The sequence below is a fragment of the Choloepus didactylus genome, chromosome 8 (genome assembly GCF_015220235.1).
Source record: "Choloepus didactylus isolate mChoDid1 chromosome 8, mChoDid1.pri, whole genome shotgun sequence".
NCBI classification, from domain to species: Eukaryota; Metazoa; Chordata; class Mammalia; order Pilosa; family Megalonychidae; genus Choloepus; species Choloepus didactylus.
This window is the reverse complement of record NC_051314.1, coordinates 11,513,938-11,537,315: the sequence shown is the minus strand read 5'-3', so window position 1 is coordinate 11,537,315 and position 23,378 is coordinate 11,513,938. Positions and strand designations below refer to the sequence as shown.

Sequence of the window (23,378 nt, the reverse complement as noted above, 5' to 3'; positions counted from 1 at the left end):
AGGGTCATTAAGGAACAATCAACAAAGCAGAGAAACCAGTTCTTCAGGCAAGGAAACTGGCCTTCTGGATTTGCATTTGAGCCTGCCTCTGCCTGAGCCCTGCCTTTCCCTGTTCTATGTTCACCAGAACTCCAGAAAGTCTCCACTTTTATTTTTGGGTTTTCCTTGCTGTTTTTGCTAGCCCTATCTCTTCTCCATGAGGCTGACTGCTCCCGGGTTCTCCGATGTCTGGTCTCTGTCTATGTTTGGAGTTTGGATCAGCCGTCTGAAGTTTCAATAAGAGCAGCAGCTGCAGTTCTCCCTCCTCATTCCCAGCACTGATGGCCCCTCCTCCCATGGTACTGAGCCTGGCAGGGAGAGGCATTGGTCCCCTGGCCACAAGAAGTTAGATATTTTGTGTATCTCAGCTGTTCCACACGTTCGTGCATGTTGTATGAAGCATGCCCAAAGTCGAATTGCTCTCCGGTGTCCGGTCCACACATTTCCTGGATTTCTACCCACTGCCCTGGAGGAGTAACTGAAACCTACACCTCACCACTCCCACATCTTGCCCTACCCCTCAATTTATTTTTTAAAATTTCCCTTGAGTCATCCTCAGCCCATGGATTATTTAGAAGTGTATTGTTTAGTAGGTTCCAAAAGTTTGGTGATTTTCCTTTTATCCTTCTGCTATTGGTTTCTAGTTTGATTCTGGGTGGCTAGAGAACACCCTATATATTATTTCAGTTATTTTAAGTTTGTTTGCATTTGATTTATGGTCCAGAATATGACTATTTGGCATATGTTCCATGGGCACATGAAGAGAGTATGTATTCTTCTGTTGTTGAATGGAGTGTTCTATAAATGTCAATCAGATCCTGTTAATGGTTTTGTTGAGTTCTGAATCCTTGATGATTTTTATCTAGTTCTATCAGTTGTTGAGAGATGGGTATTAAAGTCTCCGATGATAATTGTGAAGTTGTCAATTTTCCTTTTCAGTTCTGTCAGTTTTTGCTTCCCATATTTGCAGTCTGTTTGGTACATACACCTTCCTATGTTCCTTTGGTACATACACACTTAACATTATTTAGAATTCTACTTTTTTTTTTTAATAAATAGTGTTATTGAGTTCATCTCTTTGTATGGCCATTTTAGTGGTTGCTCTAGGTCTAATGTTATTTTTGAGTTCTAAAATTTCCATTTTTAAAATATCTTCTGTTTATTTGCTGAGACTTTCTATATCTTTGCTGATACTATTTTTTATTTTGTTTCAAATATGTTCATAATTGCATTTTTATGATGGCTGCTTTAAAGTCTTTGTCAGATAATTCTAACATCTCTCTCATCTTACTGTTGGCACCTGGTAATTGTCTTTTTTCATTCAGTTTGAGTGTTCCTTGTTCTTAGTATGGTGAGTGATTTTCAATCGAAACCTGGACATTTTGGGTTTTATGTTATGAGACTCTGGATCTTATTTAAGGTTTCTGTTTTAGCTGGCTTCCTTTGACACCACTCTAACAAGGGAAGAGGAGGGGCTGCTTTGTCCCTGACAGGTAAGGGTAGAAGTCCAGGTTACCCACTCAGCCTCAAATGACACTTGAGTTTGTGGGGGCCTCCTCATTACAGCTAAGTGGGAATGGGAGTTCCTGCTCCCCACTAGGCTTACACTGATACCTCTCTGATTGGCAGGGGTAGGAGTGCCTCAATACTGCTCCTTGTGTGACCTCCACCTCCACCATGGTGGGGAGGTGACCCTTTTGTGGCTAGGCAAAGGTTTAAGTCCTGACTCTCCACCAAACTTCCTCTGACACCCCCCAGTGGGTAGATGGAGGGACATCTCATTCCTGTCAGGTGCTGGTGAAAGCTCCCCATGTGGTCTCCTCCTCATGGCCTGGTGAGGGTGGAAGTCAGTGCTCCTCACTTGGCTTTTTCTGGTATGGTTGGGAATGGGGCCTCAATTTTTTTCTGTGGAATTTGTCTTGAGGAGAATGGTTATTTTCTGAGATTTTTCTATTCTGCTAGGCTGCCCCTTTCCCAGTCCTTTGACTGGAGAAAAATGGCTTTTGTGGGGGCTTTTTTTCCCTTACTGGTGTTTCCAGATTGACAGCTTCTTCAGCTTCACATCTGGGATATGAGGCAAAAGAAAACCCAGAGAACTTATCACCATGTCATTCCTTGAGTCCTGAGGTCCCTAGCCAGTCGGCCTTCTTCTCTCCACCTCTCAAAGTCTTATGTTTGTTTTATGTATTATAGCCAAGGTTTTTAGTTGTGCTTAAGGAGAATAATAGGGAAAACTATGTTTACTCCATCTCTTCAGAGTAGAAAATCCAGTATTTACCTTTCTACACTAACCAGGACTGACTATATAATTTGCAGGTACTTGTTCAAAAATTGTTCAGAATTTTAAGACAGTGACAGCAGAGCATTAAAACCAATGCAGGGCCCTTCTGAGTATGTGGTTCTATTTGACTGCATAGGCTGCATGCCTATGAAGGTAGCCCTGCCACTAGCATTCCAGGTGCTGCCTGGAGAGAGAGATCTTGCAAAGCAGGATCATAGTCACCAGGAGCAGACAGAACAGTGGATGGGAATCTGGGTTTCTGGCCTTGCCACTCACCCACTGTGTGACCATGGGATGCATTTTGCAGATGCTTTCTGAGTGATGTTCTATGTCAGCCATTGAGTCAAATGCAGGGGATATGGAGAGGAAAGAATCCTTGTCCTCACAAGCCTTGACACAGCATAAGCCCCTGCAACCTGGGCAAAATACTGGACTGATGTTGAGAGGCAATGCCCAAAGTATTACTGGTGATGCATTTCCCATTAATTTGATGAGTTGGGGGCTTGGAATTAAAAATTTGTTTCATGTAACAGTAAAGGAAAATGCTATTTTGTTATTGCTTGCACATTTGAGTTTGTAGGTTGAGATTTTTGAGAGGACTGATAGACACACTCACACACACACACACACGTATAGAATCCTACCATACAGTCTACCTTTTCACTAAATGTCTTGGAGATCACTCTATGTCAGTTTTTGTAGGTCTGCCTCATTTTAGTTCTGGAAAGAATAATATAGATGTATTATATTTCAGTTATTCTATTCAGAGATCTAGGTGGTTTCCAACTATGTACTCTTAAAAGCAAGAACATCCTCATCCATTCCTATTCCCACCTACTTGAGCAAGTATTTCTCTGGAATAGATAACCAGAAATAGAATTGCTGAAGCAAAAGGTATATGTCTTTTAAATTTTAATAGATATTTCCAATTTGGCCTCGCATCAGTGTTGAAAAGTACTGGTTCCTCACACCCTCTCTTACATTTACTATTATCCATTTTGAATTTTTGCCAATTTAAGGGGGGATATGGTAGCTCCTTGTTGCCCTAATTTTCATGAATACTAGTGAAATTGAGCTTTTTATTTGGCCATTTCCATTTCTTTATATCCTTTGCTCATTTTCTGATTGCATTGTCTTTTCTTACTGATTTGTAGGAATGCTTTTTATAGTCTCTAGTCATCTGTTTCCATATATATTGCAAAGTGTACCCCATTTCTTATTTGTCTTCAATTTTTGTTTATGGCTTTTGTCATATAGAAATTTAAATATTTATATGGCATTTAAAAAATTCTCATTGAAATATAGTCACATACCATATGGCCATCCAAAGTGTAAAACAGTTGTTCACAGTATCATCATATAGTTATGCATTTATCAGCCCAATCAATTTTTGATCATTTTCATTACTCCAAGAAATAAGAATAAAAATAAAAGTAAAAAGAACACACAAAACATCCCATATCTTCCTCCCTCCTATTATTAATTTACTTTTTGTCCCCATTTTTTCTACTCACTTGTCCATACACTGGGTCAAGGGAATGTGAGCCATAAGGTTTTCATAATCACATGGTCACACCATATATGCAATATAGTTATATGATCGTCTTCAAGAATCAAGGATATTGGATTGCAGTTCAACATTTTCACATATTTCCTAACTATTCTAATAAACTAAAAACTAAAAAGGGATATCTATATAATGCACAAGAATTACCTCCAGAATGACCTTTGGACTCCTTTTGAAATCTCTCAACCACTGAAACTTTATTTTGTTTCATTTCTCTTCTCCTTTTTGGCCCAGAAGGCTTTCTCAATCCCACAACACAGGGTCCAGGCTAATCCCTGGGAATCATGTCCCACATTGCCATGGAGATTTACACCCCTTGGCAGTCATGTCACATGTAGAGGGGAGAGCAGTGAGTTGACCTGCTAAGTTTCCTTAGAGAGGCTACATCTGAGCAACAAAAGAGGTTCTCTCAGGGTGACTCTCAGGCACAATTATAAGTAGGCTTAGCCTCTCCTTTGCAGTAACAAGCTTCAAAAGGCAAGCCCCAAGATTGAGGTCTCAGCCTACTAAACTGGTAGTCCCCAATGCTTGCAAGAATATCAGGAATTCCCCAGCTGGGGAAGTTTACTATTTCCAAATTTTCCCCCAGTCCCTCAAGGGAGCTTTGCAAATACTTTTTATTCTCTGCCCAGATTATTCTGGGCTGTATCAGGGCTTCATGCTAACCTGTACAAACCAACAAGATCTCACTCCCTTGTCAAGGTTCCATGTAATTATAGTATTTGAGTAAACTGACCATACAAGTTAAATTATATGTATGCTACAGAAAATACAGATTTTTGCATCAATTATACATCTCTTCCTTTGGTCTCACACAGAAGCTGAAGTTTTAAAACACAGTTAATATCATCCTCTACCCTTTAGTCTCAACCAAGTCCATTTCATGTCTCCAATTGAAGTCTGATCTACTTTTCAGCCTCTTTAACAGTTGATTCGTGGGGTAATACTGACACTCACAGCTGCCGAACTCTGGCTCTGAGACACCAGCACCACACAGATTCAGCTCCAGGGACTGACCAAGTCACACACAAACAGCTCAGCATTTCAAAATTTAGAAATAACTGTTACAACTCATGAATAGATGCGACTGCTGTAATAGCTTACATCTAGGAACCTTTACATAAGCCTTCCCCTGATAACCCATGCTCCCAGATTCAATTCTCAGAGTTTACACATTATTATTATTATTATTATTATTATTATTATTGTTAGTCCATACTAATGTTTGTCTTTTCATTTCTGGCTTATTTCACTCAACCTACTATCAAGGTCCATTCACCTAGTTGCATACCTCACAACTTCATTCCTTCTTGCTGCTCCTACCTTGGGGTAGGATAGGCCCTTTTAAACGAGTCACAGTTATGACTCAGAGAGAATCCTGAAAGTATGTATATAAAAACTTCTATTTGTACATTTAATCGCACTCATTGACCACTCTAGGTTTCACTGTTATATAGTCCCAGTCTTTATCTTTTATCTTTCCTTATGGTGTCATAAAGATCCCTAACTTTACTCTTTCAATTGTGTTCACAGACATCTTTTTTCAGTTTGCTTACAGTACCATGCTACCATCATACAGTATTGTGCTATCCATTTCTGGATCTATACAGTCAATCCTCTAGAACATTCTATACTCCTTCATCATCAAATGCCTGATCTCTATCCTCTATCTCCTGATATCTTCATTTCTATACTCTTCTCCAAACTTCTCTCTCCTATCTTTTCCTATCTGTGTGTAACACTCTCTTTATTATTTCTTGTAGAAGAGGTCTCCTGTTCATGAACTTTCTCAGTGTCTGTTTATCTGTAAATGTTTTAAACTCTCCCTAATTTTTGAAGGATATTTTGCCAGATATAGGATGCTTGGTTGGCAATTTTTCTCTTTCAGTATCTTGAATATATCATGCCACTGCCTTCTTGCCTCCATGGTTTCAGCTGAAAGATCCACATTTAGTTTTATCAGGCTTTGCTTGTATGTGATGGATTGCGTTTCTCTTGTTGCTTTCAGGATTCTCTCTGAGTCATAAGTGTTTGTGACTTGTTTAAAAGGGCCTCTCCTACCCCAAGGTTATAAACATGTTCTATTTTCTTCTAATACTTTGATTTTTTCTTTTACATTTACCATTTTACCCTAATCCATCTAGAATTTTCTGTGTTTGAATGATGTTAATAGGAATCAAACTTTTATTTTCTAAATGGATAATCATTTATCCAACATTTTTTCTTACACAGTCAAAATAATGTGTCCCTATTATGTTCTCAGAACCTATAAACAAATGGATCAATTTCTGGACTCCATTCTATTCCATTGAGTTATTTGCTTATTTGAGTCAATACCACACAGTTTAATTGCTAAAGGTTTAGGTATGTTTTGATTTCTCTACTACAAGTCTTAATTTTCAAATATTTTTGTCAATGTTCTTCATTTGTTAAATTGTGTGAATTTTAGAAATAGCTCATCAATTTTAAAAAATCTTTTTAGTTTTAACTTATTTTTAATTGTAAAATATACATGACATAAAATCATTTTAAGCATTTTAAGTGGACAATTCTTTGGCATCAAATACATGGACAATACTGTATAACTTTCACCACTGTCTATTTCTTTACAATTTTTATGATCCCAAACAAAAACTCATACTCATTTAGCAATAATTCTCCATTTCCCACTCCCCTACCCCTGTTAACCACTCTCTGTTTTCTGTCTCTATCAATTTGCTTATTCTAAGTGTTTCATATGAGATAAATCATACTGTGTCTGTCCTTTTGCATCTAGCTTATTTCACTCAATATCGTGTCTTCAATTTTCTTCCATGTTGTAGCATGTATTAGCATTTCAGTTCCTTTTATGGCTGAATAATATTCTAGAATATGGATATACCATATTTTGTTTACCCATTCATCTGCTGATGTACATTTGGGTTGCTTCCACCTTTGGCAATTGTGAATAATGCTGTGATGAACATTGGTATACAAATACCTGCCTAAGTCCCTACTTTAAATTCTTTTGGGTATATATCTGGGAATGAAATTGTCAGGTTATATGGTAATTCTGTGTTTACCTTTCTGAGGAATGCCAAACTGTTTTCAATGGTGGCTGCCCTATTTTATCTTCCCACCAGCAATGCACAAGGGTTCCTATTTCACCATATCCTCAAAACACTTATTTTCAGTTTTTAAATAATAGCTAAAACACCAGGGGGTGAAGTGCAAATTAAAAATTGTAGTTTTAATTTATATGTCTTTAATGGATAGTGATGCTGAGCATCACTATCATATACATATACATATATATATATATCACATTTTCATATATACATTTATGCATACATATATATATACACATACATATACATATATATATCACATTTTCATATACTTACTGGCCACTTGAATGTCTTCTTTGAGGAAATGTCTATTCAAATCTGGACCCATGTTTTAATTGGGTTGTTTGTCTTTTTGTTTTGATGTGTAGGAGTCTTTATATATTCTTGCACTTCTTTAATGGCTAATGATGTTGAGCATCTTTTCATGTACTTATTGGCCATTTAAATATCTTCTTTGGAGAAATATCTATTGAAATCCTTAGCTGATTTTTTAAGTACAATTTTTTTATTGTGAAATTTAACATATATGCATAACAGTGGTAACTTTCAAAGTAAGATTTAACAAGTAGTTAGAGAACAAATTTCAAAGAATGTTATGGGTTACAGTTCCACAATTTCAGCTATTTCCTTATTATGAAATATAACATATATACAGAAAGGCGATAACTTTCAAAGTGTAATTTCACAAGTGGTTACATAGGTAATTTCAAAGAGTGTTATGGGTTACAGTTCCACAGTTTCAGTTATTTCCTTCTAGCTATTCTAATACCTTAGCATCTAAAAAACAATTTTATATAAAGATTCAGTATTTGTAATCCTTTGTTAAATCCTTCCTTGTCTGTTGCTACCCCTTCCTCTCATTTAATCACTTTGTCAATCTTCAGGGGTGTCTAAGCAGTGACCACCCTAACTTGTTCATATTAAGAAGGTGTACCGACATTATGGGGAACAGGGCTGCATCTGGTTGTTGTTCTTAAAGAGGCTATTGCCTCTGGGCTTTTGGATATATCTGGCATAGGAACACTCTGGTGGTTTAAGTTTCTGAGAGATAAACTTAGTAAGTAAAACTGTTATAGAATCTCAGATAGGGACCTAGGTATTTTGGACCTACTGGTGGTTAGGGCTTGGCATACTGTGGCCATTTGGGATATCTATCTGGAGCTTGCATAAGAGTAACCTTCAGGATAGCCTCTTGACTTTATTTGAAATCTCTTAGCTGATATGACCTTATTTTGTTACCTTTCTTTTCCTCCTTTTGGTCAAGAAGGCATTTTCAATTCTTTGATGCCAGGGCCAGGCTGATTCCTGGGAGTTGTGTACCATGTTGCCAGGGAGATTCACTCCCTTGGAAGTCATGTCCCATGTGTGTGTGGGGGGGGAGGTTAATGAATTTATTTGCTGAGGTGGGCTTAGAGAGAGTAAGGCCACATCTGAGCAACAAAAGAGGTTCTCTGGCAGTGCCTCTTAGGCATAATTATAGGAAAGCTTAGTCTCACTTTTATAGCCATAAGTTTCTTAAGGGAAGGCCTCAAGACTGAGGGCTTGACTTTTTAAGTAGGGAGTTCCTAATTTCACACAGCATATATTCTTTCCAAGAAAAACCATCAATATCTTGTCTCACATTATCTTCACTTAGTTGTACAATCATCATTCTTAATTTTAATTATTATTAATTAAAATAATTTATTATTAAAATGATAATTAAAAACAATTTTCATAACACAAAACATCCCAGAGCTCTTATCAGCTGCTAATTATTCATCCCTTGTATTTGTGTAGTTCTGGTAAGGTATTCCTATTAAATATAGTCTATAAAATGTAATGGTTGGTTTCTCCATATACCACTCTGTTGTTAACTCTGTACCAGTGTCAAACCTTGGAAGTATATCATGCAAACACTTATTTATATTTGTAATGCTCCTTTGTGGGTTACATGCCTTTAAACAATCCCTCTCGATCATGTTTGCCTTTAATGTGGCATGGATACTTATAATCCTATTAATGAACCATCATCAACCTGGTCCATTCCCATATCTTTAATTTTACTCTCACTATCATGTCTGTACATGTTAGGTTATCATTCCCCCTTCACTAGCTTCTGTCTATCTCTAGGTTCCCTATATTCTACATTATAAAACACTGATTTTACATTGTTCAGGGAGTTTACATTAGTGGTAACATACAACATCTCTCTTTTTGTGTCTAGCTTGTTTCACTCAGCATTGTTTTCAAGGTTCATCCATTTTGTCATATGTTTCAGGACCTTGTTCCTTCCTACTGCTGCACAGCATTCCATCATATCTATATACCACATTTTGTTTATACACTTGTCTGTTGAAGGACACTTGGATTGCTGCCATCTTTGGGCAATTGTGAACAATGCCACTATGAACATATATGTGCAAATATCTGTTTGTGTCACTGCTTTCAGATTTTTGTGTATATACCAAGAAGTGAAATTGCCAGATCATAGAGTAACTCAATATCTCATTTTCTGAGAACTGCCAAACTGTCTTCCACAGTGGTTGTTCAATTATGCATTCCCAGCAGCAATGAATAAGAGTTTCAGTTTCTCCACATCCTCTCCAGCATTTGTGGTTTCCTGTTTGTTTAATGGCAGCCATTTTTATTAGTCAAATGACTACTGATTATAGAAAGCCTAATTAAGTAACTTCTCCTTTGCAGCTGTACCAAATGTAGCTATTTTTTTAACAGGACATAAGCACACTGTTTGATCAGTTTCATTTTGTGTTAGACCTTGCTGATGCTTTTTTTTTTTTAGTATTTCCTTAGACCCCTCCAGCCAGCCTGGGTTCACCTTCATGTGGGAAGGACAACAATGGACATTTACCATGCTACCACTAGGATATCTCCACAGCCCCACTATTTGCCATGGTCTAGTAGCCCAAGATTATAAAGTGCCTAAACAGCTAATGGCTTTCCTTGGCTTTTTGGGTTATTGGAGACTGTTTATATCCCATTTAGCACAAATCCTAAAATCTTTGTCCTAGTCAGGAAAGGAAAAACATGGGAATGGGACATTCCACAGCAGGCTGCCTTTGAAAAGGCTAAATGAGCCATTCACAGGCTCAAGGGTTAAGGGGGTGGGGGGATCCTCAGACATGCCTTGTGGATTGGTTTTTGGCCAGTGCTGATACCAGCTTTGGGTGGGGCTTGTGGCAAAGGCAATGGGCAAATGAGTTTCCCTCGGCTTTTGGTCTAAGCTTTAGAAAGGGGCCAAGCTATGATATAGCCCCTTAGAAAAACAACTATGCACTGCCTATAATGTCCTGTTTCAAGTTAAAGGATGAACCTAAAAAATGTCCAGTGTCATTGTGCACTGCCATCCCCATACAGGGGTGGATAAAAGATACAGCAGGTAAAATGCATTCAGGGAGTGCTCAGCTGAGCACTCTGACAAAATAGAAAACCTGTCTGTTGCAATGCAGTTTCTTTAATGACAGCCCCTTCCATGCAGAAATGCACGATATTCTAGGACCAGTTTCCAATGTGAAAGAACAGTGTTTGCCCTTCCCTGCTGATCCCCCCAGAGTTGGCTGTTTCTGTGTTCACTGTTGATGGATGTGGCAGTATACTGGAGTCTGCCTGGTATGCTGGACAGCAGTAGCAATACAACTTATAATGGACACTATATGCTGGGAAACTGGGACTATGCAAAGCAGCCAATGGGCTGAATTAAGGGCTATATGGATCATCATTCTTCATGAACCAGGAGATGAACCATTGGTACTGACAATTGGGCAGTGTACCAGGGTTTAACAGTATGGAATGCCATGTGGAAGCAAGAGCAATGGACTGTTTTTGGCTGCCCCTTATTGGGGAAAGAAATGTGGGAAGACATCTGGGCTGCCTGCCACAAGTGCAAGGTAACTGTGTTTCACATTTCTGCCCATAATGCTGACTTTACCTGGCAATATTGAAGAAGATGCTTTAGGAAAATTCATAGCCAACATCATATGAGGCTGCTGAATGGCTAAATAGGAACTATCTAGCCCCCAACAGCCTCAATTCACAACCTTGAGCAGCCACTCCTGCTCCTGTTGGGTTGGTAACTGTGGGACCCAAGCAAGCATGCAAATTCAGGTAAAAAAGCCAGCAACATTACAACCACAATGAAGTAATGAAAATAATTTTCTCTTGCCTGCACCTCAAACATTAGAAATTGAGGAAAATAAGGTTGATTGGCCATGATCCTGGCCAATGGCAGCCATGTTGGTTGGGAATCATAAGCCCATGGGGTATTGGGTTCACCCAAAATTTAAGCATTAAACCACAGTTGCCCTTAGCATTGTCACAAATATCTTTCTGCAATAGTTTTCTGCAGAATCTGTGTGCATAGTGAATCTCAATGCTGAATTGCAATCATCAGGTGCCACTGTCCTGCCTTAGAGTATGACCCCTGCAAATTGGACTGTGAAGAATACCCTGCTGGCCTGACAAAATTCATACCGGAAAATCTGGAAAAGAAAGACTGAAATCACAGGTGTTATCAGTTATCAGTAGAATGGTCTAATTCCCTTTCTTGGCCATGGTGGCATCACTTTGTGAAATTGTTATCTCTGCATGTGAGGCTCCTAATGTTCTGGTATCTCTTATGCAGCTTTTATGTAATATAGATATCATGTTTGTCCTATGGTCAACTCAGTTTGCTGCATAGGGGTGGATTAAGGTAGCCCAGGGATTGGAACAACCCCTCCCTTACAGAAAATGATGGAACCTTGAGCACACAGCAGCTCTCATGACCAGAGCACAGACATTGAAGGTCATTGAGCCTAATCACTGTTAATCAATTTTAGCAAGACTCAGCCAAGGCTGCTTTGTAATCAAATCTGTGGAGGCTCTCCTGAACCATATAAAGCACTCCTCTTCCTCTTGTTTGCTTGGATCATTGACTTCCATTTCCCCATCAGCTGCCACTGGGAAAAATCCTCCTGTAAGTCCCAAATTAAAACTCAAGGGTAACTTTTTGCCTGGTGTGTTCTTTGGTCTTGGGGATGAGTCAGGCTGAAGCATCCTTTTACCCAGGTCCCAGTGCTCTTTGCTCAGAAAGCCCTGACTCTGCAGAAATGTGAAAATAATCATGGAGCATTGTTTCCCAACATCCTCCATGTCCCAACTTCTCTTTCATACTTTTCATTGTTTTGTCCTCATATATTCTTGAGTAATTCTTTGGCTTGCTTTTTACCAGCTCACTAATCCACTGTTTTCATTTTGCTACTAGCTCCATTAATTAATCCATTCAATAGACATTTATTGAATGCCTTCTATGTGCCAGCACTGTTCTAGGCATTAAAGACTTGTACAGAACAAGAAAGACTTAAAATACCTACCATAGTATGTGGTTTATATTATAGGAAAAGAGGCAGATGATGATCAGATAAATAGGTATATATGATCACATCAGATAACATGATGAGGTGCTGTTGGAAAAAAATTAAAGCAGGCTTATGTAATAGAAGTTGAGAGGAGGGAGCTCTATTAGATAAAGGAGTCAGAGAAGACTTCTCAGTGGACAGACACCTGAATGAAGTGAGGGAGTGCACCGTGTAAAAAAATTGGAGAAGAGTATTCCAGGCAAAGGAAACAGCAACTGCTGGGATGAGATTGCTTTGCTGTCTGACAAATAGCAAAGAGGCTGGCTTGGCTAGAACTTGGTGAGGCATCAGGAGAGTGGGAGGAAGTGAGGTCAGAGAGGTAAACAGAGGTTAGGTTGCATGTAGGATTAAGGACTTTGAATTTATCTCTAAATGGGATGGATTTCACTGAGCTTCTTTAATCTTTGGGAGGATGCTTTCCATCAGATTTGGAAACATCTCAGCCATCCTTTCCTCAAATACTGCTTTTGACACATTCTCTCTCATCTCTACTTCTGGGACTCCAAAAACACGTGTTTGGCCTTCAATAATGTTCCACATGTCTCTTACTCTCTTATTCTTTTATCTCTTTGTGCTTTAGTTGGATATTTTAAAATTGATCTATATTTGAGTTGACTAATCCTATTTTCTGCTGTGTTCATTCTGCTGTTAAACCCTCTAGTGAGCTCTTAATTTTAGATATTGTATTTCATGTTCTAGAATGTCTATATTATCTATCCATCATAAATGAATTACTTCAAAATTTAGTAGATAAAACAAACAAGCAAACAATATCTCACCATTTCTCTGGTTCAGAAGTCTAGGTGAGGATTAGCTGGATACTTTTGGTTCAAGGCCCTTCATGAGATTGCAATCATGCATTTGGCCATGGCTGTGGCCTTGTGTGCAAAGTAGGGACGTCCTCTTCCAAGCTCATGCACATGGTTCTTGATAGGCCTTGGTCACTGGTAACATGAGCCACTGCACAGGGCTGCCTCATGTCATGGCAAATGTCAGAGAGTGAGAGTGAGCATTCAAGATGGAAGTGATACCAAGTGACACCATTTCTGCCATATTTTTTTTCTTTATAAATGAGTCAACAAATCAAGACCACACTCAGAAGGGGAAGGGATTTCACAAGGGCATGAATAGCAGGGGGTGGGTATTATTAGTGATCATCTTAGAGATTGCCTACCACAACATCCACTTGAATTTGTATGGGTTCTAATTCTCTTTTGCAAGGCTATTTCTTTATAATTTTCTGTAGCATTTTTAGTATGTTCTTTAAAATACTAATCAAATTATTTTATAGTTATTTTAAAGTCCTTATCTGCTGACTTCAATATTTGGATTATTCCTGGGTTCTGCTTCTATTGACTATTTTATCTTTTAATTATCAATCATTTTTTCCTACCTCATCATAAGTTTAGTAACATTTTTATTGTAAGCTGGACATCATGGATAATATGTTGATTATGTTAACTTTCTCTAAAAATATTGAGTCTTGTTTTGGCAGGCTTTGAGAGTTGAATTTAGACTTCATTGCAACTATTTCAGTTTTTCTCATACTTGTAGGGTGTAGTCCTTACTCCTACATCATGGTTCTTTTGTTTTTTTTTCATTCCTATGGAGACCATTTATTTTGCTTGAAGGATAAATTACAAATTGTCACTCCTACATTGAGAACATAGAATTCCTCACATGTAATTTCTCCACCTTGCTTATCAGTTAGTGGTAGATGAGGACTCTCCATTTCCATTAGATTTATATTAGTTATCTCATATGATATATCAGACCATCCATTAATGGTTTACCATACAGATGACATTCATACAGATTCTCACATGTATGCATTTCCTTATATTAACTGAAACACTGTGGATGGCTAAAGGTACTACCACATAGATTACAAAAAGTATTTCTTATGTATGTGAGTTCCTTGGTGTGTTTAAATGTTAAAGCTATGTTGGAAATCTCTTCCATATTTAAAATATGTGTAGTGTGAGTACTCTCATATCATCTAAGGTCATAATATTGACTGAAAGCTTCCCCACATGGAAGACACTCATGGGGTTTCTCTCATGTTTCAATAATTCCATGTTGTCTAAATGTATAAAAATTAAAGCTTTCCTAGATAGATTACATTCTTCTGGCTTCTGTCCACTGTGAATTCTCTTATGTTGCCTGAGGCCAGAACTATGAGTAAAAGCTTGCCCACATAGATGACATTCATAGGGTTTCTCTCCAGTGTGTGTTCTCTCATGTTTTCTAAGATAGGAAGAATCACTGAAGGCTTTCTCACAGATATGGCAGACAGGGAGTTTCTCTCCAGTGTGTTTTCTCTCATGCTTTCTAAGATAAGAATATAGACTGAAGAGTTTCTGACAAGTCTGACATTCATAAGGTTTCTCCTGAGTGTGAGTTCTCTCATGTTCTTTTTTTTTTTAAAGTTTATAGCAGATTTATTAATATTTTCTAAAAATTGGATACAACCAAGATGTCCATCAAAAGATGAATGTATAAACAAACTGCAGTGCATCCATACAATGGAATATTATTCAGGGATAAAACAAAATGAATTAACAAGCACGAAAAGACATGGAAAAACCTTAAATGCCCATTGCTAAGTGAAAGGAACTATTCTGAAAAGGCTACATACTTTGATTGCAGTTATATGACATTCTGTAAAAGGCAAAACTATAGAGACAGTAAAAAGATCTGTGGTTGCCAGAGGTTCTGGGAGTGGGAGGTTGATTAGAGAAGCACAGGGGAATTTTTAGGGTTGTGAAACTATTCTTTATGATCCTGTAATGGTGGATAAATTATACCATTCATTTGTCAAAACCCACTGAAATTTACAGCTCAAAGAGTGAACCTTAATGCATGCAGATTAAAAAAGTCATTTATAAGATTGGAGGTTCCTAGGATGAAATGCAAATAAAGGATATGACAAAAGAATCTAGCTATGTTACAATCCATAAAACAACCTCACTGAAGGGAGTGTCAGTAAAGTGTGCTGACCTAAGTAGCTTTGGAAATGAGCAGAGTCTGTAAAATCTAAAGGAAAAAGGAACTGCACAAAAGATCTGAACTCTAGTTAATAAAGTTGTGTCCCACAAGGGTATAGGTTAACAATTCTGATACTGTCATACATTTTTTATTTATTTATTTATTTTTATTGAGATATATTCACATACCACGCAGTCATACAAAACAAATCGTACTTTCGATTGTTTACAGTACCATTACATAGTTGTACATTCATCACCTAAATCAATCCCTGACACCTTCATTGGCACACACACAAAAATAACAAGAATAATAATTAGAGTGAAAAAGAGCAATTGAAGTAAAAAAGAACACTGGGTACCTTTGTCTGTTTGTTTCCTTCCCCTATTTTTCTACTCATCCATCCATAAACTAGACAAAGTGGAGTGTGGTCCTTATGGCTTTCCCAATCCCATTGACACCCCTCATAAGCTACATTTTTATACAACTGTCTTCGAGATTCATGGGTTCTGGGTTGTAGTTTGATAGTTTCAGGTATCCACCACCAGCTACCCCAATTCTTTAGAACCTAAAAAGGGTTGTCTAAAGTGTGCATAAGAGTGCCCACCAGAGTGACCTCTCGGCTCGTTTTGGAATCTCTCTGCCACTGAAGCTTATTTCATTTCTTTTCACATCCCCCTTTTGGTCAAGAAGATGTTCTCTGTCCCACGATGCCGGGTCTACATTCCTCCCCGGGAGTCATATTCCACGTTGCCAGGGAGATTCACTCCCCTGGGTGTCTGATCCCACGTAGGGGGGAGGGCAGTGATTTCACCTTTCAAGTTGGCTTAGCCAGAGAGAGAGGGCCACATCTGAGCAACAAAGAGGCATTCAGGAGGAGACTCTTAGGCACAACCATAGGGAGGCCTAGCCTCTCCTTTGCAGCAACCGTCTTCCCAAGGGTAAAACTTATGGTAGAGGGCTCAACCCATCAAACCACCAGTCCCCTATGTCTGTGGTCATGTTAGCAACCATGGAGGTGGGATAGGCGAATACCCCTGCATTCTCCACAGGCTCCTCAAGGGGGCACTACATCATTTTTTTTTCCTTGTTTTTCTTTCTTTCTTTTTTTTTTTTAACTTTCCCTTCTTTTTTAAATCAACTGTATGAAAAAAAAAAGTTAAAAAGAAAACAAACATACAATAAAAGAACATTTCAAAGAGACCATAACAAGGGAGTAAGAAAAAGACAACTAACCTAAGATAACTGCTTAACTTCCAACATGTTCCTACTTTACCCCAAGAAAGTTACATAATATAGCAACCTTTCTGTGAACTTGTTCCTACTATATCCATCAGAAATTAACAGACCATAGTCATTTCTGGGCATCCCCAGAACGTTAAATAGCTTATCTGTTCTTCTTGGAATATTGTTCCCCCTTCCTTAATTGCTCTCTACTGCTAGTTCCCCTACATTCTACATTATAAACCATTTGTTTTACATTTTCAAAGTTCACATTAGTGGTAGCATATAATATTTCTCTTTTTGTGCCTGGCTTATTTCGCTCAGCATTATGTCTTCAAGGTTCATCCATGTTGTCATATGTTTCACGAGATCGTTCCTTCTTACTGCCGCGTAGTATTCCATCGTGTGTATACACCACATCTTATTCATCCACTCATCTGTTGAAGGACATTTGGGCTGTTTCCATCTCTTGGCAATTGTGAATAATGCTGCTATGAACACTGGCGTGCAGATATCTGTTCGTGTCACTGCTTTCCGATCTTCCGGGTATATACCGAGAAGTGCAATCGCTGGATCGAATGGTAACTCTATATCTAGTTTTCTAAGGAACTGCCAGACTGACTTCCAGAGTGGCTGAAACATTATACAGTCCCACCAACAATGAATAAGAGTTCCAATTTCTCCACATCCCCTCCAGCATTTGTAGTTTCCTGTTTGTTTAATGGCAGCCATTCTAACCAGTGTTAGATGGTATCTCATTGTGGTTTTAATTTGCATCTCTCTAATAGCTAGTGAAGCTGAACATTTTTTCATGTGTTTCTTGGCCATTTGTATTTCCTCTTCAGAGAACTGTCTTTTCATATCTTTTGCCCATTTTATAATTGGGCTGTCTGTACTATTGTCATTGAGTTGTAGGATTTCTTTGTATATGCAAGATATCAGTCTTTTGTCAGATACATGGTTTCCAAAAATTTTTTCCCATTGAGTTGGCTGCCTCTTTACCTTTTTGAGAAATTCCTTTGAGGTGCAGAAACTTCTAAGCTTGAGGAGTTCCCATTTATCTATTTTCTCTTTTGTTGCTTGTGCTTTGGGTGTAAAGTCTAGGAAGTGGCCGCCTAATACAAGGTCTTGAAGATGTTTTCCTACATTATCTTCTAGGAGTTTTATGGTACTTTCTTTTATATTGAGATCTTTGGTCCATTTTGAGTTAATTTTTGTGTAGGGGGTGAGGTAGGGGTCCTCTTTCATTCTTTTGGATATGGATATCCAACTCTCCCAGCCCCATTTGTTGAAAAGACCATTATGACTCAGTTCAGTGACTTTGGGGGCCTTATCAAAGATCAGTCGGCCATAGATCTGAGGGTCTATCTCTGAATTCTCAATTCGATTCCATTGATCTATATGTCTATCTTTGTGCCAGTACCATGCTGTTTTGGCAACTGTGGCTTTATAATAAGCTTCAAAGTCAGGGAGTGTAAGTCCTCCCACTTCGTTTTTCTTTTTAGAGTGTCTTTAGCAATTCGAGGCATCTTCCCTTTCCAAATAAATTTGATAACTAGCTTTTCCAAGTCTGCAAAGTAGGTTGTTGGAATTTTGATTGGGATTGCATTGAATCTGTAGATGAGTCTGGGTAGAATTGACATCTTAATGACATTTAGTCTTCCTATCCATGAACATGGAATATTTTTCCATCTTTTAAGGTCCCCTTCTATTTCTTTTAGTAGAGTTATGTAGTTTTCTTTGTATAGGTCTTTTACATCTTTGGTTAAGTTTATTCCTAGGTACTTGATTTTTTTAGTTGCTATTGAAAATGGTATCTTTTTCTTGAGTGTCTCTTCAGTTTGTTCATTTCTAGCATATAGAAACATTACTGACTTATGTGCATTAACCTTGTATCCCGCTACTTTGCTAAATTTGTTTATTAGCTCTAGTAGCTGTATCGTCGATTTCTCAGGGTTTTCTAGATATAAGATCATATCATCTGCAAACAATGAGTTTTACTTCTTCTTTTCCAATTTGGATGCCTTTTATTTCTTTGTCTTGCCGGATTGCCCTGGCTAGCACTTCCAGCATAATGTTGAATAACAGTGGTGACAGCGGGCATCCTTGTCTTGTTCCTGATCTTAGAGGGAAGGCTTTCAGTCTCTCACCATTGAGTACTATGCTGGCTGTGGGTTTTTCATATATGCTCTTTATCATGTTGAGGAAGTTTCCTTCAATTCCTACCTTTTGAAGTGTTTTTATCAAAAAGGGATGTTGGATTTTGTCAAATGCTTTTTCAGCATCTATTGAGATGATCAATTGATTTTTTCCCTTTCGAGTTTTTAATGTGTTGTAATACATTGATTGTTTTTCTTATGTTGAACCATCCTTGCATGCCTGGAATGAACCCCACTTGGTCATGGTGTATGATTTTTTTAATGTGTCTTTGGATTCGATTTGCAAGTATTTTGTTGAGGATTTTTGCATCTATATTCATTAGGGAGATTGGCCGGTAGTTTTCCTTTTTTGTAGCATCTTTGCCTGGTTTTGGTATTAGATTGATGTTAGCTTCATAAAATGAGTTAGGTAGTGTTCGATTTTCTTCAATGTTTTGAAAGAGTTTGAGTAAGACTGGTGTCAGTTCTTTCTGGAAAGTTTGGTAGAATTCCCCTGTGAAGCCATCTGGCCCTGGGCATTTATTTGTGGGAAGATTTTTGATGACTGATTGGATCTCTTTCCTTGTGATGGGTTGGTTGAGGTCTTCTATTTCTTCTCTGGTCAGTCTAGGTTGTTCATATGTTTCCAGGAAATTGTCCATTTCCTCTACATTCTCCAGTTTGTTGCCATACAGTTGTTCATAATATCCTCTTATAATTTTTTTTAATTTCTTCAGGATCTGCAGTTATGTCACCTTTTTCATTCATTATTTTGTTTATGTGGGTCTTCTCTCTTTTTGATTTTGTCAGTCTAGCTAGGGGCTTGTCAATCTTGTTGATCTTCTGAAAGAACCAACTTTTGGTGATATTTATCCTCTCTATTGTTTTTTTGTTCTCTATGTCATTTATTTCTGCTTTAATCCTTGTTATTTCTTTTCTTGTACTTGGTTTAGGATTGGTTTGCTGTTCATTTTCTAGCTTCTTCAGTTGATCCATTAGTTCTTTGATTTTGGCTCTTTCTTCCTTTTTAATATATGCGTTTAGTGCTATAAATTTCCCCCTCAGCACTGCTTTTGCTGCATCCCATAGGTTTTGGTATGTTGTGTTCTCATTTTCATTCGTCTCTATATATTTAGCAATTTCTCTTGCTATTTCTTCTTTAACCCACTGATTGTTTAGGAGTGTGTTGTTTAACCTCCAGGTATTTGTGAATTTTCTAAGTCTCTTAGGGTTATTGACTTCTAATTGTATTCCATTGTGGTCAGAGAATGTGCTTTGAATAATTTCAATCTTTTTAAATTTATTGAGGCTTGTTTTATGTCCCAGCATATGATCTATTCTGGAGAAAGTTCCATGAGCACTAGAAAAGTATGTGTATCCTGGTGATTTGGGATGTAATGTCCTGTATATGTCTGTTAAATCTAATTCATTTATCAGATTGTTTAGGTTTTCAATTTCCTTATTGGTCTTCTGTCTGGTTGATCTATCTATAGGAGAGAGTGATGTGTTGAAGTCTCCCACAATTATTGTGGAAACATCAATTGCTTCCTTTAGTTTTGTCAGTGTTTCTCTCATGTATTTTGTGGCACCTTGATTGGGTGCATAGACATTTACGATTGTTATTTCTTCTTGCTGAATTGCCCCTTTTATTAGTATGTAGTGGCCTTCTTTGTCTCTTGTCCGGCGCTGCCCCGCTCGGTCCCCGGTTCCCGGCCGGCGAGGGGAAACAGGGAAGGAGAGAGAGAGATGCAGACTGCGCGAACTAACCTGGTCATGAATCACGACTCGAACCACACGGCAGTTGTGAAAGCAAGCCCTTTACTACAGCTAGATGAACATTCTGTGTTACTGGTTCCCACACGGGGCACGGCGCCTCGTGGGAGAGCAGCCTCGATGTGGCCGTCAGGCACGGCTCCTTGTGGGCTGTCTCACCCTACCCCGTCCGGGTAAGACCTTTTATACACAATTAACAACCAATAAGCTTCTAGGCTAGTATCGCGTATACAGGATTTCGATTGGTAGGAGCGGGTGGCGGATACATGCGTCACTATGCGGAAACAGGATGCAGGCGCCATCGTGGCTCACTCGATGGGCGGGGGTAACTCTAGAGCAGGCTGCAGCGCATACGCTAGGCCCGATTCGGGAGGCGGCTTTCCACAGTCTCTCAAAACATCCCTGCATTTGAAGTCTATTTTATCTGAGATTAATATTGCTACACCTGCTTTCTTTTGGCTGTAGCTTTCATGAAATATTTTTTTCCATCCTTTCACTTTCAGTTTCTTTGTGTCCCTGTGTCTAAGATGAGTCTCTTGTATGCAGCATATTGGTGGTTCATTTTTTTTGATCCATTCTGCGAATCTATATCTTTTAATTGGGGAGTTTAATCCATTTACATTCAACGTTATAACCGTGAAGGCATTTCTTGAATCGGCCATCTTATACTTTGGTTTATGTTTGCCATATTTTTCCCCTCTGTCTATTAATATCCTTTATTGTACCCATACCGAACCTCTTTAGTACTGAACCTTTCTCCAAGTCTCTCTGTCCTGTCTTTGTTTCTCTGTCTGTAGGGCTCCCTTTAGTATCTCCAGTAGGGCAGGTCTCTTGTTAGCAAATTCTCTCAGCATTTGTTTGTCTGTGAAAAATTTAAGCTCTCCCTCAAATTTGAAGGAGAGCTTTGCTGGATAAAGTATTCTTGGCTGGAAATTTTTCTCACTCAGAATTTTAAATATATCGTGCCACTGCCTTCTCGCCTCCATGGTGGCTGCTGAGTAGTCACTACTTAGTCTTATGCTGTTTCCTTTGTATGTGGTGAATTGCTTTTCTCTTGCTGCTTTCAGAACTTGCTCCTTCTCTTCTGTGTTTGACAGTGTGATCAGTATATGTCTCGGAGTGGGTTTATTTGGATTTATTCTATTTGGAGTTCGCTGAGCATTTATGATTTGTGTATTTATGTTTAGAAGATTTGGGAAGTTTTCCCCAACAATTTCTTTGAATACTCTTCCTAGACCTTTACCCTTTTCTTCCCCTTCTGGGACACCAATGAGTCTTATATTTGGACGTTTCATATTATCTATCTTATCCCTGAGGTCCATTTCGATTTTTTCAATTTTTTTCCCCATTCTTTCTTTTATGCTTTCATTTTCCATTCTGTCATCTTCCAGGTCACTGATTCGTTGTTCAGCTTCCTCTAGTCTTGTACTATGAGTGTCCAGAATCTTTTTAATTTGGTCAAGAGTTTCTTTAATTTCCATAAGATCATCCATTTTTTTATTTAGTCTTGCAATGTCTTCTTTATGCTCCTCTAGAGTCTTCTTGATTTCCTTCATATCCCGTACTATGGTCTCATTGTTCATCTTTAGTTCTTTGAGTAGCTGCTCTAGGTGCTGTGTCTCTTCTGGTCTTTTGATTTGGGTGCTTGGGCTTGGGTTATCCATATCGTCTGGTTTTTTCATATGCTTTATAATTTTCTGTTGTTTTTGGCCTCGTGGCATTTGCTGAACTTGATAGGGTTCTTTTAGGGGTTGTAGACCTATTCAAGTCCTTATCTCTAATTTATCAGATCTACAGCTTCGTGGAGTACACTTTCTCTAACTAACCAGCAGGTGGCGTCCATGAGCCACCTGTTCTCCACAAGCCAGTTCTCCCCTGCTTAGCCTTTTTTTTGAGTGGGGGAGTGAGTCTTGTGGGGCCCAATTGGTGTACCAAGCTTGCGTGTGTAGTTGGTGTTGCCTGCCCTGTATGTGGGGCGTGTTTCTGGGCAGTCGGGTAGGGGGGGTGGCGCTAACAATCAAATCTCCCTGGTGATCCTAGAGTTTTAAAGCTGCTGCAATAGTCTAATCCTTCAGTTCAGTCCTGCCACAGTTTGTCTCTACCACTGACTCACAAGTCCTTGGTATTGGCTTATGGCTCCTGAGACTTGCAAGTGGGCCCCTCTTCCAGGTTGTGCACCCCGGGTCCTCTGTTGAGGGATGACTGTGCTATGTCACAGGTGAGTGCCGTCCCCCCAGGGCAGTTCTGGGCTGCTGGGCTGTGTAGGGAGGCTCCCAGTCTGCTCAAATGATGGCTGAATGGGGCTTTGTTAATTCACACTGCTCCACATTCCCAACTCTGGGACAATCAGCTGAGGTTGCAGGGAAGGCTAATGTCCACGCCCAGTTTTGTGGTGTGTGCCTGTTATTTGAAGCACTTCCGTCACACTGGGTTGTCTGGGGCAGCTCTGGGCTATGGGGCTGGCGATGGGCAGGAGTGTTTCCTGTCCACCAGGATGGTGGCTGTGAGCGGACACCCCCCTTTTCTTGGGAAGTTGTGGTGTTTAGTGAATTTTCTCAGCCACTGAATTATTGCCTTTTGTCTCAGAGCTCTCTTAGTTCTGCTCTTGACTTGACATGCCCAAATTGAAAGTCTCTGAAGCTTTCTGTATTGTGCTTCTTAGAGTAATTTTTTTAGAAATAGAAAAAAGGATTAAAAAAAAAAAAAAAAAAAGGGCCCTCCTCAGAGATCTAATGGGTTATTGAAATGCTAAGAGACAAAGCAACCAGGGCCATTAAGGAAAGGTCCACAGGGCAGAGAGATCAGCTTTTCTTCGGGATTTGCATATGCGCCTTAGGGCCTGAGCTCCGCTCTTCCCCTTTCTGT

The 23,378-nt window shown here is 38.9% G+C and overlaps 1 protein-coding gene across 4 annotated transcripts in view; it reads left to right on the top strand.

The window, feature by feature from the left end:
- Positions 1 to 23,378, top strand: part of LOC119541313 — a 60,821-nt gene that overhangs the window by 19,711 nt on the left and 17,732 nt on the right. Inside the window, exon 1 of one of the 4 annotated variants that reach the window (XM_037845112.1) lies at positions 9,844 to 10,881. The exons of the other annotated variants lie outside the window; for them this stretch is intronic. The gene's annotated coding sequence lies outside the window, so the exon portion shown is untranslated. Of the gene's footprint in view, positions 1 to 9,843; positions 10,882 to 23,378 lie in introns of those variants that run through there. 4 annotated transcript variants of the gene reach the window in all.